This window comes from Dama dama, chromosome 1 (assembly GCF_033118175.1).
Source record: "Dama dama isolate Ldn47 chromosome 1, ASM3311817v1, whole genome shotgun sequence".
In the NCBI taxonomy this organism is placed as follows: Eukaryota; Metazoa; Chordata; class Mammalia; order Artiodactyla; family Cervidae; genus Dama; species Dama dama.
This window is the reverse complement of record NC_083681.1, coordinates 21,311,770-21,331,030: the sequence shown is the minus strand read 5'-3', so window position 1 is coordinate 21,331,030 and position 19,261 is coordinate 21,311,770. Positions and strand designations below refer to the sequence as shown.

At 37.3% G+C, this 19,261-nt stretch overlaps 1 protein-coding gene across 2 annotated transcripts in view; it reads right to left on the bottom strand.

Moving 5' to 3' along the window:
- The window catches only part of ZC3H12C (zinc finger CCCH-type containing 12C), a 72,795-nt gene that overhangs the window by 37,683 nt on the left and 15,851 nt on the right, over positions 1-19,261 (bottom strand). The window lies entirely within an intron of this gene.

Sequence of the window (19,261 nt, the reverse complement as noted above, 5' to 3'; positions counted from 1 at the left end):
CCTAAAAATGTACTTAAATCTTTTCTGTTATCACTTTCAGTCTCATACTAAAAGTATTGGTAACACTATGTAAATCTGCTCTGCTGTGTAATTTTATTATAGGACTATAATGATTACATAGGGATAAAATGGTATTATCAGTTGTTTTCTTCTTATAATATTAAGCTAGATAAAACTCACTTGTACTGAGTGAATACCACACCTTTAGGTTGTGATAATTCACATAATTTATATATACTATGAAACTAAAATGTTTCCAAGTAAGCTAACGTGATTTTTAATATTAGGTATAAGTGTAAGCTTGATTTACATTACTTCAAAAAATTTACACCTAATTTTGTTAGGCAAAATAACTTTTCTTTTAAAATATTCTGGCTGAACTTTTTTTCACACTGACAGGTCTCTCTTCATCTTCCAGATTTCATTGGTTACCTCAAAGAAAGTTATCCAATGTCATCTTGTACTAAGCAAGCAGTTAAATAATTTTTAGTTCCTATAAATCAACAGGCTAAATATGAAATAGTACATATAATGACAAATAAGTTTAATTACCAGACCTATAAGATGCATATATCTTTCTCCATTACATAATATAAATTTGAAATAACTTATTTTTATTGACCCAAATGGTAAAGATTTGGTTTTTAAAACTTTAATCTCTAAAATGCTTTCTTATTCACTTGTAATTAGTAAAAGATTGCCCTGAATGAATATGGCACTAAGAAAAATTGGCAATATTTTGAAATCCAGTCAAGAAAAAATTAAATGCTATTCTTAAAATTTAAAAGCCAACAAAAATAGTTTCATAGACTGTGGTACTTCTTAATGTAATGCAATGTGCAAAACTTTACAAGGAATTTTTTTTTTATAAGACATCTTAGAACAAAGAATGGTATATGATCTTAATTTTTGTTCAGTGCCTTAAAAATGACCAATATAATTTTGAAAATGATTAGCAAAGACTCCAAAAACATCACAAAATTTACTATTACATGCAAGGAAGAAAACATTTTTCTCCTTAATTTTTAAACCATGAACTTTTTAAGTTTTGCCAGTTACTGAAATGCAAACGCATATAAATCATATTTAATCATCTATTAACAAGAGTCAGTCAGTTCAGTTCAGTCATGTCTGGCTCTTTGCGACCCATGAATTGCAGCACGCCAGGCCTCCCTGTCCATCACCAACTCCCAGAGTCCACCCAAACCCATGTCCATTGAGTCGGTGATGCCATCCAACCATCTCATCCTCTGTTGTCCCCTTCTCCTCCTGCCCCCAATCCTTTCCCTCATTTCATGAAGAAGCAGCCTAGGCAGTCTCATACACAAAGTAGGTCAGTGTTTATATTCCCACAGTTATCAAAAAACTCCAAGAATACAGCTTAACTTTTAGGCTCTATACCAGAGACCCATTATAACTGGACTTTATATACTATATTCATGAACACAAAAGGTACTGAGGAAACATTTAATGGTCTAAAAACAGATTTCTGCACTTACAGAGCTTTAGATTTCCTTCAAATATTGTATTGGAAATGAACAATGTTTCTTGCTGAAGGCCTAGTAAGTTAATAAAATAATATTATATGTTGAAAAAAGAACTAAAATGTCACGCAAATTTTGTTGATGATAAAGTATAAATAATTATTTTAATTGCCAAAAAGTTTTATACTAGCTGAAAGCAGATTTATGATACAACGGCTATTTACTAAAAATCTGCTGCATACACAAAGATTCCCCCATTTAGTGAGCTTTCCTTAAAGTTCTCATTAGATAACTTAGATAAGCCTTTATCTCAAATCCAGTAAATTTTTTTTTTATATTCTAAAGAGCATCATATTAATCAGGAATATTAGACCATAAACTTGTTAAATCAAATTGTTTGTAACATCGAGTTACAATGCCATCTAGTAGGATCTGATTGTTATCGAAATGGTAATAGTAGGAGAACAATGAAAATAAAATAATGAATATGTAATAAATACCTACTGCTGTAGCCTCTGTGTATTTAATTCCCATTGTATTTCAGTGAGTGCTGTTGTCTGCATCCCTCTAGCTAACAAAAGAAGGATGTCCCTTTGAACAGATTGGTTAATGCTCTGGGGCAACAGATGTCTACTGGGACTGCAGGAGGCCAGCAACTGGTGGCCTGCCCATCTTCCGAAAACTTTCAATAGACTTACGCATATGCTCACACAATAGGGCATGTGGGAGAAGTGAAGACCTCCTTTTAACCCTTTATGCTCTTTCTTTCCCTCCCAACTGATAGATGAAAGTCTTTGTCTCCTCCCTTCCCCATTACAGATCTCTTGAAAGCAACAGTTCTCTAAGTGACATATTCAATCTCATATCTAAAACTAATGCAAGCAAAAAAAAAAAAAAAATTAAAAAGGTGGGAAGAAACTCATGAAACTATACACGAGTCCTGAAACTGCTGACAAAGCAAATGAATGCTTAATCATCATAACTGAAACAAGATGAAACATCTAATAGTAATCCATCTCCCCAAGCTAGATTTTTAAGACAATGGAAAAATCTATCAAATCTTACTATCATTTTGAAGCATCTAGGTCTAACAGTGACACCTTAAGGAAACTAGGAATGTGACAAGAAGATAAAATCTAAATTCACTGTTTATCAAAATACCATAACATTTTAACTTATCTTTAAGTACAAATGCTTACTTACATGCCTACTGTCTTGCAAATGTTTATGAAACTGTAAGTAATCATTTATATAACTGCAGAATATAAAAATGTAAAAAGTCTGCTTCACAGATATGTTTTACCGAAAGAATTAAATTTTCTGGTATTTTGGCACTATGTAACAATTTGTAGCCTTTCATCTGTGGTGCATTCTGTCCTTAACAGAGTTCAAAGTAATATTCTGAATATTTAGCAAAGTTTAACTTCCAAGGCATTAAGCAGCCCATATACTCACGTTCACAGGAAAATACAAAGACATTGGCTTCTGTAGCAGCTTCAGGAGTAACTCCTTAACACAGTTTTAGCTGCAGACTTCCAGGCAGGCAAGAAGAACAATGAATGAGTGAACAGATGGAATGGCAATGTCTTTGCTTAACCTATTACCGAGTGGAGTAACAGCCAATCGCAGACCAGAAAGCTCACAATCAGTCGGCCAGGCAGATGCAAGCCAACCTCAGCACCCTGCGTCAGGTCCGCAGGTTTCTAAGATAAGCAAGTTGATGTCATTCTTGGGTCTGCCCCGGGCAGCCTGTGTATTAACGAGGGGGTGTGTGGCAACAATAGGCCATACAAAGCTGACTAGCAGGCAGCTGCTCTTGGAGAGCAGTCATTAGGGAGCAGGCTGCCAACAACAGACACCTGGCTTGGGCAGGCTTCAGCTTTTCCTCCTTGTTTTTAAACAAAACAAAGAAAACAATTATATTTTAAAGTAGTAAAAGTTGCCTGTTTCCTAAAAGTTGAGGCTATCCTCTAGTCTTTTCGTTTTTTGGTTCTGAGAAAAAAAGAAAATGAGGTGTGTCAAAGTAGTAATTAACTACTGCAGTAACCCCTTTTCTTTAAGAATGATTTACAGCGGAAATGAGACAGAGGTTAGAGTAGAACTACTTCCCTGGAAATACTAGGGAATATAAAATATTTGTAAGTATTGGTTGATTTGTTGCAAGACAATAAAGCAAACATGATGAAAGTAAGATTGCAAAAGAAAAAGGTTTAAGAGCTTATAGACAGAACTGATTTTTAAAAGTTCATTAGAAGTACAGTGTAGTAAGATAAAGCAAGTATGGTCCAACTTTGTGCCAAGCGAGTCATCTAAGCTGAATACTTAGACAAAACTATTTAATTTCAATCTAAAACCACCAAAATGACCCACTTTATGTCAAATAGTGTAAACTTATTTTGTTATCGAAACTAATCATGTAATTAAAGAAAAATCTTTCATTATGTTTTAATACACAATATGATGTTATGTGTTGTATTTGTATTTCATAAAATTTGTAAGATGTATAAATTTCAGTTCAGGAACAAGTTACAAAGAAGTTATTTACAAAGAAGAAACACTGTAATATTTCTAAAGGGGACCAAGTATACAAAAATCATCCCTGTCAGTGAGGAAGTTTGTTATCCTGATTTATTTCAAAGATAGCCAGACTCTTTTTATAATGTTATGGACTATCTGCTTTTGAGAGCTGCATAAATTATATCTTGAGTGGTCTCTGATTATGAAAATTCATCAAAATTTAAACACCATCAGGTGTTGTGAGAATATTTCCCTACTAAACAATATCTAGAGCTGTCCTACTACTTGCTTATGTGACGCAGAACACACACACACAAACACACACACACCCTCTTTTATTCCAGTGCAAATAAGAAGAGTGAAGGCAGAAAGCTCCTCTTAAAATACAATCTTCTGATATAAGCTCATTTAAGCAGAGGTTAGGCTTTCCCATTATATAATCAAGCACTCTACAGGTATAAAATTTGGCCAAAGCACCCCAAACAATCTCAAACAATCTAAATCAATCTCTCTTTTCACACACAAATATAGACACTACTCACAAGACCAGCTGAGAAAACTTAGAAAAAAGTTAATATTGGCTGGGACTCTTGGGCTTGTCTTTACTGTGCTCAGTCAAATGTAAGTCAGATAGATGCTTTCTATTTACAAAATAAGAGGAAAAAATACTCTATACGGTTAAAATTTTTCAGTTACCTCACCAAAAACATTCCGTATGCCTACTAAAAGCCTAAAAATTATTGGTATTTCCAGAAAGAAAACTAAAATATGAAGTATGGTGTTTGTAGGTCATTGTTTGTCTATAGACATTTTTCCTCAAAAAGAACTTAATATTCCATGGAAGTACGTCATTCCAAAAATGTTAGAAAATTTTTAAATTTTTGGAAATATTTTTAAACTAAATGTAATGATTAGATTCTAAGTATCAAACTAATTTCTAAAGGAAGAACTATTCTTTTTCTACCATTTCTACCATTTTCTACCATTTCTACCATTACAGCAATGTTTTTGCAACCGTTACACCCATGGCCTAATTTCATACAGCCACTAGAGATCAATATAAAGCATTTCTAATGTTTATTGCAAATTATGAAGTGAATTTCATAGAGTTCAAATTTTATGTCTTGGGTAAGCATATGAACATCACAGGAATCAAAAAAGTTAGAATTTTATCTTTTTTTGGTGATGTGGTGGTACTTTTAAAAAAAAAATCTCATGAATAAAAGGTAAGAAAGATAAATCAAGGCCATGAGTATGGTTAGTAAATAGACTTTTGGTAAAACTGAATTTGATTAAACAAGATGAAGATAAAAAATATAACATATATTCATGCAAAGTTGTTAACGACTAAAACCAAATGAAACTCTACAGTCAGCTATGTACTGACTAGAGATAGTGAGGTCAATATTTATGAATTTACGTTGAACCCTTTTCCCTTTTGTATATAAAAAAGACACTCCTCAGTATGAACAGACAGTCCCTCTTTCCCTTGGACTTTCTTTCTTCTCTTTTTTCCCCATTGCTACTATAGTTACTACTTTATAGCTTTAATTCAGGAGGAGGAGGGATCTTCTCACTAATTCCTGCCAGTGTGAACACAAAGAATGAGAGAAAACTACCCACAAGCTCAGCGGGAAGCCTGATCCCTAGCACTGGATTAAGCTTTTTTGCAAACAGCAAATAAAGGCAGTGATCTGAAAAAGCTAATCAGATCCTGCTGTGGTATTTAGACTATGTTGGTTGCTAGTATTGGATAACTTGATAAGCACATTAAAACATCTGTAGGTGAAAAGAGGCCCTCCCCTGCCTTTTTGAGTCACAGGGCCCCAGTCCACTCCCAGTTGCAGAGAAAATGCGAACAGCTGTACTAGGCTGCCCGGATCACTGCAATACCTACTGAGCACAGGGTGCAGTGACTGACCGTGGCTTCAGCAATAACACTAAAATCTGTCAGTGTCAGAGGCTTTTCTAACATTTGAAAATTCAACTGTTTGCTGAGGTATGAATGTGAAACACGTGGGTTGTCACGCTGGTGTTGGCATCAATTCTCTTTGTCAGGGGTGATCCAAACGGGCTTCCTGGTACCTTTCTCCTACTATGGATTTGTTCTCCTTCAATCTACAATCTCTTTTGATCCTCACAACACCACCATCGAAATAAGATTATTAATTCAAATCTTCCCAATTGCCCCCAGAGGTTTGAAAGATTAAATTTAACAAAAACTCTTACCAATCTGCTTAAACAACAAGAAGCAACTAACCAAAAACCTAACTTCTGTCCCTGGTGTAAAAGAATGGAGCAAAATCAATCAGGGACTACTCTCTAACCTATGAGAGTTATTATATATGTAGTAAGTCAGATGCACATGAGAGACCCTTACTATATTTCATTTCCTTAGGCTTAGATTACTTTTGTTTCTTAATTTATCTCCTCCCTTCAATACTCCCTAAGTACATCCCTGCCAAAGTAATTTTCACTGACACCACTCTTAGGTTTAAAAAAAAAAATCTCAGCAGAAGATCACATCTCTTGTCCTCTGAGGTGTTCTCAAGATTCCCCTTCCAGTGGGGGCTCCTCTGAGCCCTGTCATCTTATTTCCCACTTCAATCAAGGTGAAGTCACAGACGCTGAAACAACGGCTCCTTCACACGTGTTCTCTTGCATAGCCTCACTTACCCAGATCATCTTTGTTATTCTAATTTCAGCTCAAGGCTTACTTTTCCATAAAATCTTCTTGGACCAGTCCGGTTTTTTACTGAATTTCTATAACATGAGTAGTCTGTACTGCACGATATAGCATTTACTTATGAACCAGGCTGTAAGCTCCTTGAGGGCAGATCCATTTAATCTTCCATAATCCATACAGAAAAAAAAACGTACATGGTACCCAGCAATGTGTTGCTCTCTAGAAGACATCTGACTGAAAAGTAGGGCCAGTAAAGAAACGAGCTCCTGCAAATCTGAATGCGGGCATTCACATGAACAACATGCTCCCTGCTAGCTTTTATTTCTCCTGGTGAACAGGGGGAGCTTATCAAAGAGCCCGCGGTGATCTGCAGGGTTTCTACAGCCCTGGCTCTGCCATGAGGGCTGCTTGCAATATTCAGGGCAGCTGTGCAACTGAGTAATAGGCTCAGGCCTGGCAGGCACGAGAAGCCCCTTCTTGGTCTCCTTCTCTGGCTCCACCTTCCTGAGTAGAGAGGCATCCCTTGGAGTTACACTCGCCTCCTACCCCTCACCTGGGGAAGGGGGTCTGTGTCAGCCAAGCGCCCCTCCCTCTGCACACTGCTCTTGGGGCCTGCCCTGGTGCAGACGGCACAGAGTTGCTTTGCTCTCCAGTGCTGCCTGAGATTGAGTGATTAAATCTTTCTAATTTGGCGGGTTCAATGTTACTAAGCCCTTTATGCTCTGCTCCTAAGTCATGCTCTGCAATAGCTTCATCAACAAGAGATGCTGCTTTTATGTCCATCTGCCTGGCTCCTTTGTCTATTTCTCAGTTGGTTCAGAACTAAGACAGGAAAAAAACAATATTCAATAATGTTTTGTTATAAAGAGCTACTAAGGGGAAAAAAAAAGGTGATGAAAAGACTTACATAAATTAACTCTGAACAGATCACTTTAAAAATACTATGAAGGGATAAAGTTAAAAAATAAACAATTCTGTAACAAAGAAAGATAATGCTTCCCCAAGTCAAAATTCTTAGGGTTTCACTATAAGAATACCTCAGCGCCCTATCACTAAGAGAAGATAACTCTTGATTCTCTTTATGGTTCAGAGACAAATAAATAAATAATAAATCCACAAAGTAGTATTTCTTCTCAGTGATCTAAAAACAAAAAAACTTTTTTATAGTCACTTTAAGTGACAATATAGCCCATATCCTAAGACTTCAAATATTTCCTGATGACTAGCTTCCCATTTAGTTTTTTTGTTTTTGGCTGTGCGGCTTGACTTGTGGGATTGAAGTTCCCGGACCAGAGGTCAAACTTGGGCCCACAGCAGTAACAGCACGTGTCCTCACCGCTGGCTGGCCAGGCAATTCTCTCTCCTAAGCCCCGCAACCTCCACGTCACATTTTTTAAAAATTCAAGTCAACAAGCAAGTTTTTTTAAAAGGTGATCTTCAATTCTTATAGAACTTGCAAATACTCAAGGAATGAGAGGTTTTAGTAGAGCTCAGGGAACACAAATGAACCCAAAATGATGTACTAGGTTGCTAAGGCAGCTGGGTGGGGAGGAGGAGAGAGAAAACTCCTGAGGGAAAAAGGACCTGTATGATTTTAAAAGAAGTGTGAAGCACATGATATCATCCATGTTAACAAAACACACAGTTGTATTAAGTACCACTGAAACTGAGGAAAAGCTGACGCAAACTGTATAATTTTGTATAATGTTTATATAAGACATATTCTCTGCATTATAACACAACTGGGTGGTGTATGTGGCACCTTATCTCTGACAGTAATGATAGTAGCATTTACAACATCCCTCTCAAGGCCTAGTCTCTCCTGACCCCACAGCAGGCACCTCCCACTTCCCACCCACACGTGGTCACTGGTGCACATTCATTTCAGCTCAGAGTATGTATACAAGCTAAGCTTGGCACAGGTCTTTTCTTTTTTAGGTGGTAAGTAACTATTTAGCAAACTAATTCAAAACTGCTTGACCAAAAGTTTAAAAGTGAAATTGACAGACTCAGACTATAAGGAATAACCATATCAGTCAGAATTAAAAGAGGACTCTATCACTAGGGGTCTCTGTTCTTGTTAATGATCTAGAAGATAGTGTAATAGTACATTAAATATAAAGGAACTCAGGAAAAAATAAAACGTAGCTTACAGCAAATAACATAAAAGGAGTTGCAAACCAACTACGACCCAATTAAAGTTCTTTGCTAATTGTAAGTTTGATCTAAATATAAATTCTTTCTAATAATCAAGACAGTCGTTTCTTATACACTAATTCCTATAAGATGAGAAATGAACTGCTTGAGTTAGTATTTCCAATGGTACTGCTGGTTTTAGCTAATTGTCCTAGTGTGCAAGAAACTGAAAAACTCTTGAGAGGTTACGTTAGAAAATGCTCACTAAGATTAGCACAGAAGTTCATAACACAATTTTTTCTTTATAGGGTTCTATTCATATCAGAAGATGATATAGTAATTTACATTAAATTTAGAATTCTGAGCATTTAGGACAAGATTCCTTCTAAACGCAAATCACCAAATACTATAAGTTAAATCTAGACTATGAATCATCCTGAACAGCTGCCAAAACAATTCAACCATAAACTCTAAGAGACCAAAGATTCTTGTATTTCGTTTTCTGCCGTATCTCCAGCACTAGCAGAGTGCCTACAGGTGCTTAATAAATATGTGCTAAATTACAGCATTTCAATAACTGGGCCAAAAATCTCTTTACCAGATTTATTTGTTCTTTACTTCCCTTCACATAACCTGCACTCCAGCCAAACACGAGGATTTAAAGCAGTAGCTCTTTCAATTTGGTTGCACACTGGAATCATCTGAGCAGATTTAAAATATACTGGCATGAGCTTCATCCCGAGAGATGTTTCTTTTTTTTGGTCTCGGTGAAGCATGGCCATAGGCCCGGTGATTCTAACGTACCTCCAAGTTTAAGAACACTGACTTAAAGATTTCTCCTAAAATACCTTTCTCCATAGCTTCACAGGTTAAAATCTCACCTATTAGTATTGAAGGTTCCCAACTCTGCCTTGACACCTTTCCCAGAACACTGTTAAACTCATATTTGGATTATCTGAGTATTGCACAGGGCCTGGCATACGGTTGGGACTTGATAAATGTCTGAGTGTCTGGGGGCATGGCACCTAGTGGAAACACAGTAAATACTTACTGAAAGAATGATGTATAGTTGGTCCTCATTGTTTGCAGATTCTGTACTTGCAAACTTGCCTACTCACGGACATCTATTTACCCCCAAATCAATCTCTGCAGCGCTTCACAGTCATTCCACAGCCATGTGCGTGTGCAGAGAGGCGAAAAATCTGAGTTGCCAGAAGCACACATTCCAGCTGAGGCTGAGCAAATCCCTCATGTTGAAACAAGTGTCCTAAAAAGGACTAGTTAGCTCTATGACTTTCACATTTTTGTGCTTTCTGTTGGTGAATTTGCTGTTTAAATGGGCCCCAAGTCTAGAGCTGTAGTGCTAAGTGCAAGAAAGATACGATGTGTCTTGTGAAGAAATACGCATGTTAGGTAAGCTTTGTTCAGGTACAAGTTACAGAGCCATTATAGGTTGCGAGTTCAATGTTAATGAATCAACAGTGTATACTTAATCAAGTGTCTCTAAACAGTGTTTAGCTTCCCTGGTGGCTGAGACAGTAAAGCGTCTGCCTGCAATGCAGGAGACCTGGGTTTGATCCCTGGGTTGGGAAGATCCCCTGGAGAAGGAAATGACAACCCACTCCAGTACTCTTGCCTGGAAAATTCCATGGATGGAGAAGCCTGGTGCAGGCTACAGTCCATGGGCTGCAAAGAGTCGGACATGACTGAGTGACTTCGCTTTCACTTTTTCAAACATGTACAGTAAGGTTATGGATTGATTGGTCCATGAAAATGTTCTGACAGGAGGCTTGCAGGAACCTAATCTTCTATTTCCTCAGGAGCAATGGTTCAGTATTTGTAGTAACTTCATAGAACATAACTACAGTTGACCCTGGAACAACACTGGGTTTGAAATGCATGCATCCACAAGACTATGTGATTCTGGGATGGCTGATCTGGGGGTGTGGAACCCTGGATCCTGAGGGCCGACTGAAGTTATAGAAGAATTTCTGACTGCACAGACGGTGGGTGGTGTCCCTACTGCCTGTGATGTTCAAGGACAGACTGTTCAAGGAAAAACAAGATTGACTGTAATTTCACTCTCTCCTCAGAATTCTTAGTGACCGTACCCGTAATTTTTAATGCCAGTGTCATTCGGCAAATAGGCACCTCTTAGGTGCCAGTTCCTGGGGATACGGCAGGAACAAAGCCAGTCCCTTCTCTCACCAAGTTCACAGAGGGGGAGGATGCAAATGATAGATACTACAGAGAAACTTTTAATCAGGGAAGGCTTCTCTGATAAGGTGGTATCTGTGCAGATACCGAAATGAGGTGGAAGGAAGGTGTAATAGGTGGAGGCAGGGCTAAGTACAAAGCTCTGAGATGAAAGCATGTTCACAGGACAGCAAGGTGGCCTCTGTGACTGGTGGCAGATGAGCAACAGGAGGAGTCAGAAAGTGAGGTCAGGAAGGCAGGTCCAGGGAAGCCGCATCAGGAAGAGCTTTGAAGGCCAATGCTTCTCAAAACTTCACACACCATTTGAATCATAGGAGAATCTTGTGCATGTATGTGCTTCCAGATACTTAAGAACTGCTTTGACAAGTTTCAACCAAAAAGCTACTGGGAGTTTGATGGAGAGTGTATTGCAGTAATACTTGCTTAAAAAGCATGAAAGATTATATTGTTTAATCAGGAATAATTTATTGAAATTTCCTCTCTCAATATAGTTCCCTAGATTTCTTTGTAGGGGGCTTATACATTTCTTTTTAAACTTGTCTTAAAATATTTTGCTTTTGTTCTTGCTATGAATGGTGTTTTTTTCCTCTCCCTCATATTTTCTACCTAGTTATTGTTGGTGTCTAAAAAAATAATTATTTTATTCTCATATATGAAACTTTAGTGAATGAGGTATCTCAGGGAACTCAAAGTTTCTATTAGTGCTTCACTGAGGCTCTTGGGTTTTCCAAGGAATATATAATAATGTAAAATCATCGGACTGCCTCTTTCTTACCAATTTTTATATCTGTTGCCCCATATTTTTGTCTAATTACATTGTAATGTTAACAGTGATTATTTTGTGTTGTTCCTGATATTAAGAGGATGAGATGGTTGGGTGGCATCACCGACCCAGTGGACATGAGTTTGGGTAAACTCTGAGAAGTGGTGATGGACAGGGAGGCCTGGCGTGCTATGGTTAATAGGGTTGCAAAGAGTCAGACACGACTGAGCGACTGAACTGAACTGAACTGATATTAATGGGAATGTCTTTAGTGTTTTACTATCAAGCATTATACTTAGCACACAGCACATCACACTGATGGCTGGTTAGGTTGTACATACACATATATACAAAACATACTTTTATATCATGTTGGGCATATTTACCTCCTCATGCTTCAGCTGTAAATAAATAGTTGTTTTGAGATTTAATGAGTTAATACATACAAAACACTTAACACTGGAACAGTGCCAGGCACAAAGCAAGCACTCAGTAAGTGTTACCTATATGTAATTATATGTATATAGAGCTATACATTTACATATCACACGATATGTAGCCTTTAGAAAGTTCTTTATAGAAGTATGCTTTCCTTCTACATGAAAGGTTTAGGAAAAAAATTAAAAATGTGGATTGCATTAATGTTATATTAAGATGATCATAATCATCTTTGAGTTACTAATATTGTGAACTAAATTAACAGATTTACTAATATCAAAACATTTTGGAGGATTATATGTGTTGATACTTCCCTATGAATTTTTACATCAATAATCATAAGACTGGCTTGTTAGTTTTTTTCTTTTTTACTTACTTGCTTTGCCACATTTGGGTACCACGATTTTACTAATGTTAGAAAAGGGATACGGTATTCTACCCGAACTCCTTCTCAGTGACAAAGTAATTGCCCCACGTACCAAAGGGAACTAGACTAGACTGGGCCATGTGTTCCTCTATATGCACCACTATTTCTAACATCTAATTTACTGGTATTCTGAAACCTGTACCTGACACCTTACTATAAGTTCTGGGACAGAAAACAGGATGAGCAAGAGAGAGATCTTCTAACGTAATGGCCATAAGAACTGACACCATAACACACCCTCTCCCAGAAGTAACCAAATATCCTGGACAAATGACACAACTGCTCCGTGTCTCCGTCTCCTCATCCATAAAACAGGGATAATAACACCACCAAGAGCACAGAGTTGTAATAAATATATAACTGAGAATAGGGCTTGCGTGCGTGCATGTGTGCGTACGTGCTAAGTCACTTCGGTCACGTCCAACTCTGTGCATGGCTCTACCAGGCTCCTCTGTCCATGGGATTTTCCAGGCAAGAATGACAACAACTGGAATGAGTCGCCATGCCCTTCTCCAGGGGATCTTCCTGATCCAGGGATTGAAAAATAGTGCTTGGCACATAGTAAATATTAATTCTTATCTTAAAAGTTTATCCTGAAAGTGAAACTTCAGTACAAAACACAGAAAACATGATTTTCATTATTTTATGTTTTCATTAACATAATTCTAAAGTTCTGCCTTTGTTCATGATCTCACAATATGAATTTTGTTAAATTAATAGAATAATTTAGAACAATGTTTCTCAGAGGGAAAGGGGAATAACATTTAGTTTGGAAAAGCCAAAAACGTTTTTGAAAAAAGTTTTTCTTTTTTAGAAGAAAAGCAATTCAAGATTTAAGTGTCATGGAATACTTTGGCTAATAAGGATAATTAGAAGACAATGGTATCAATAAATACGAATATATATGGTGGCACATCATAACTAGACTTATCTTGGTGATTATTTTGAGAAGTATAGAAATTCCAAATCACAACGATGTGTAACAGGAACTAACATTGTGTTGTAGGTCAATTATACTTCAAAGCAAACAAACAAACAAAAAAATAGAAAAAGACAGATCAGATTTGTGGTTATTAGGGGCAGGGGTAGGGGAAGGCAGTAAAAAGGTACAAACTTCCAGTTATAAGATAAAAAAGTACTAGGGATGCAATGTACAACATTATAAATATAAATAACACTGCTGTACATTATATATAAAAGTTTAGAGTAAATCCTAAGAGTTCTCATCACAAGGAAGAATACTTTTTCTATTTCTTTAATTTTGTATCTATATGAGATGATAGATGTTTACTAAACTTATTGTAATAATCATCTCATGATGTATGTAAGTCACATCTCTGCTGTAAACCTTAAATGTATACAGTGCTACAACAATTATATCTTGATAAAACTGGAAGAAAAAAATATTCCAAAAAAAGAAGGTAATGGTAAAAAGCTTACTAAGGAATATGAGTATAAAAATGGCTGAGAGACCTCCTTGGTGGTCCAGTGGTAAAGAATCCACTTGCCAGTGCAGGGAACATGGGTTCAATCCCTGGTCTGGGAAGATTCCACATGTCTTGGGGCAACTAAACCCATGCGCCAGAATTACCGAAGCCCACACACCTAGAGCCCATGCTCTGCAACAAGAGAAGCCACTGCAGTGAGAAGCCCACTCATTGCAACTAGAGAGTAGCCGCCATTCGCCACAACTCGAGAAAGCCCGTGTGCAGCAACAAAGACCCAGTGCAGTAAAAAATGAATAATAAAAATTTTTTTAATGGCTGGGATGAGGGAAAACAAGGCAGAAATAAAGACATCTATTTCCTGTTTTTTTTAAAAAAGACTGGCAATCAGTAATTTACAAGAAATACATTGATTTTGATGGTGGGTAGAAATGAAGAGACGTGGAAGAAAATGGAAATAAAATTAGAAGAAAGTATAATAAGCACCTGAAAGGAAACAAGTTTTCTTATAGAAAATGAGAAAACATTTCTTTCAGTTTAGCAATGTAGATGGTGGGTTGTGGAAAATTATTTTAAAATAAATGGCTGTAGACAATGATCAGCCACTGCCTCCACCTCTCTCATAATTTCATTAACATTTAATAAAGTAATAAATTAGTATACTTTTCAGAATTAGCTTTCTCTTAAGATCTGTAAGTTACTATAAAAAATTAAAGCCATGATAATTTTCTCCCTTATTGTTATTTAACAAATCTTTTATGAAAAAAAATCCTATGACTTAGGAATCTATTTTGTTGATAGTATTATCATTAGATATGAAGTAACTTAGTTCTTATATGGCATTTTTGCAGATGTTAGCTAGTTGACCAAACTCTATTTTTAAATGTGCACAACTAATACTTTTTATAATACTCTGGTGAAAGGCAGAACAATAGCAGCCTGGGCCATGCTCACCTAATCAAACTAAATCAATCAGGTTAAGTCAGTATTCAATGAATTCATGTATTCACTCAAGAAATGTTTATGTTTATTATCTACTATGTTAGATAATATGTTTATCTATGATATTATCTACTATGAGAGATATTGAGTGAAGATGAGAAAGGGTACAAACATGAATACAGCTGCCACACTAAGGAATATAAATATATTAAAGAAACCAAATAGATGAATAACTATGCAATATAGGTCATATCAAAATTAATGCTATTAATAGTGATATATCATGGAGTTGTTGTTGTTTGGTTGCTGAGTCATGTCCGACTCTTTTGTGACCCCTACACTGAAGCTCACCAGGTTCCTTTGTCCACGGGATTTTCCAGGCAAGAATACTGGAGTGGGGTGCCATTTCCTTCTCCAGGGGATCTTCCCGACCCAGGGATTGAACCTGAGTCTCCTACACTGGCAGGAGGATTCTTTACCACTGAAGCATCAAGAAAGCCCGATATCATGGAATACAAGAGACAAAGACATTGGCTCAGATTTGAGAAAGTTCTGAGAGGTGGATGTATAAGCTAAGAACAGAATGACAAGGACGACACATTCCTATATATACTATTGTGTATGTGTCTGTGGTAGGGCAAGATGCGGAATGGAGTAAGGAATGGAAAGAATGATTTTTTCCCTAGAGAAAACAGGATCAAAGGCCCAGAGACATGAAAGATAATAAAATAAACAGAATAAATGTGCATTTATTGCTGCTGAAGAAGAGGCTAGAAAGTCAAGAGGTAGATAGTCCATGCAAAGACTTGAATGCCATACTAATGTCTCAACTTTGTTACCTGGAAATTACTGAAGGGTTTTGAAAAAGGGAATGGTGTAGTTCTATCCACATTTTAGAAAGCTAATTAAATCAACTATACACTAATATAAAATAAAACTTGAAATAAAAACAGAAAGAATGGGGAACCACTGAAAGTTTCCGAGAATGTGAATGACGTGTTTCTAACTATATTTTAGGATGGTAATTCCAGCTGTAATTAGTTTTGAGGGGCAAGAAACTCAAAACAGATGTTAGGAAGGTATTATGAGATATTTTCTAAGATGAGCCAATGGGTCCGCTAAGGATTTGATATTAAAGACTAAACCGGAGAGAGTAACAAAAAATAACTGATGGCATCAAATGATACAAATACACTGCAGAGTGACTGAGGACATTGGCTAAAGGTGATGAGCAGCCACCAAGGGAGCTGTTTTGGAGATATGAAGACAGGTGGGGTTAAGAGGCAGCTGCTCCTAACCAAGTTTTTACATCACAGATCCTTTATCAGTCTAATGAAGACTAAACACCACTTTTCAAAGTAATGTTTTAAATGGGTAATATAAAAACAGACTGTGATACAAAAAATCAATTATATTAAAATAGTCATCAAAATACTTAAAAATGTGATACAGTAAAATATATGCCTTTTATTAATACATTAAAATAACAAGCTATAGCAGCAGATCTAATAACTCTCATGATTCAAAAGTAGTTAAAAGTGATAGTTAAGAGTATTTATTTCAACTGTAACACCACAGGGGAACATTTGATTTTTATGGCTAATAGGGAAACATTTGCTGTTATTAAAATTGGACTTGTTGCTTACATTAATAATTGAGAGAAACAGTAAACTTTAATTAGAGGATATGAATATAAATATTAAATTTTTTTCCCATTCAAATCAGAGAATGCCCAATTTCTATCAATGGAACCACAGAACACAGGCTAAAAACTCCCAGTTAAGGAGTAAGTGTGATCTGAAGAAGAGATGACAGCATCTTATTCTTTTAAAGTTTTGCAGGAAAAGAGTAAGATATAGAAAGATATTTTGGTGGGGAGAGAGATAGAAGTTTTTGTTTTTTTTTTCTTTTAAGAACTTTAAACCAGGAGAATGGATTCAATGGGGCAGGAGAGGAAAAAAAGGCATGCCCACCTATGTATGAATTAAAGACTAGTAATAAATAAAAGGACAATAACTTAAGAGGAAAAAAAAGAAGGAATAGCAATAAATTGGGAAAACAGGTAGTGCTAGTGGTAAAGAATCCGCTTACCAATACGGGAGATGCAATAGACTCGGGTTCAATCCCCGGGTTGGGAAGATCCCCTGGAGGAGGAAATGGCAACCCACTCCAGTGTTCCTGCATGAAAATCCCACGGACAGAGGAGCCTGACGGGCTATGGGGTCCCAAAGAGCTGGACACAACTGAGCAATTGAGCACATATTCACATACGAGAAAGAAGAGTTGGTTCCATGAGGCAAGTCTTGGTTTTCCTTTACCCTGTAATTCTCAGTCAAAATTAGCCAGACTACCACCCTCAACCTTGCAGTCCTTTCCCAGCCCCACCAGCCCCAGAGGGCCAGGACTGCCCGGGAAAGGAGCGCAAGGTGAGGATGGGCCCCGCCAGTGTTCGGGGCAGGAGGTGCGCTCCGCTTGCTCTTCTGCCTCCTTTATTTAATGCATCTTCCATCTTCTTTCTCAGCTCTCAAGATACCTAGAGACTCGATGCTGCCGTGCGGCAGTCTAAATACTCCTGTCCTAGTTGCTCCATCCAGTCTCCCCACGAAAATCAAAACTCGAGAAGAAAGATCTGTGAGGGTAGTGTGATGCTTATGTGATTACAGAAATCATTAAGCATCTAAGTGTGAAAGATTCTTGAGGAAGGGGTCCAATGGCTACGCTGAGGACAGCTTGTTAAACAAAGTGACTCTTTAGATGAGAAGACTGATGACAGACTGTTAAATACAACAACAACACAGTCTCGGACCCCTTCTTTGTTGGCGCGCCCTTCCTGCTCTGTGCCTGTGTGTGTCGTGGGTGCTGTGTGTGCGTGCACACGCACCTGCCTGGGAGACGGGGGTGCAGGGAGCATAGAGCCCGTTCACCACACCACTCACTCCTGGAAGAGATTCTCAAGCCATTGGGCGTGGTAAGCAAAAGGCTACCTTACTAGGAAGCAAAGATCTAGCGATTAAACTATCCGTCTCTAGATTCAGTACTTTTTTTTTTTTTGGCCATGCTACACACCATGCAAGATCTTAGTTCCCAGACCGAGAATCAAACCCACACCCCCTATAGTGGAAGTGCAGATTCTTAACCACTGCACCGCCAGGGAAGTCCCTAGACCTAGTATTTCTAAACTAAGTAACTGATTATTTTATCTTCTAATTCTGATTATGTTTTAAGAGCTAACATAAAAAATTGCAGAAGACGCTAAGTACACATTGACAGGAAAATTATTTCAGGATTTGACCAAATATAAATCCATGTTGAACTGAATTAGCTTATCCTAGGTGTTTATCATCAAATAAGTACTCGGTCTATTAACTTAAGTACTCATTTGCTATCAATGTGGGAAATAAACATTTATGATCTACCTGTTATTCTGAGGAATGCTCAGGCCCAAGGCTCGGCACCTGGTAGCACTCTTGCCAAATTCACACTGAGCTTTCTGGCTGGCACTCAGGAATTCCGAGTGCTTTCTCCACCTGCCAGATCTTCACTCAGGTGCCACCCCAGCGTGCGATGGTCTAGAAGCTAAGTTGCATCTGCCAACCTGGCATGTGCTTCCCAGCCCCCTAGGCCAGTAGTAAAATTTTCTACATCAACCAAATTCACAAAATTAATTTTGTGAAGTTTTTTTTTTCTTATAAGCCAACTAACTCCTGATGTTTTTTTTCAGAGTCACACTTATAGTAACTATATTCTGAACCTACTCTCTTAGTACAGAAAATCTTTTTAATTTTTGGATCAGGATTGACTTCAAACATTAGATGCCTCTGATTCCCTATAGACGTTCTTATTCAAAGGGAGAGATTAAAGACCTTAGGACCTCTAAAGAGGTCTCTTCAATGTAATCAAAAGGCTTGGAAGAATGCTGAAAAAATAAGTTAATGGGAAATAAAAGGGCAGCAATTTAAGGCATTTTGTTTTTCTTACTTAAAGGGATAACCAGAATTGTCTCTACTGTCCATTTTAAAGAATGTGGAGTACTTTCTATAATTCTGCAATTTCTCTTGGCCAATCTATTCATCCCATCCAGAAACAGGTCAGGAAAGAACTAGTTTTTATTTCCAAAGCTTTACAATTTGGGGGATAAGAGTGGGCAGTACCTGGAAGGTGCACCCTGAAATACTTTAAACTAGTAAAGAGCATAGAAATACAGAG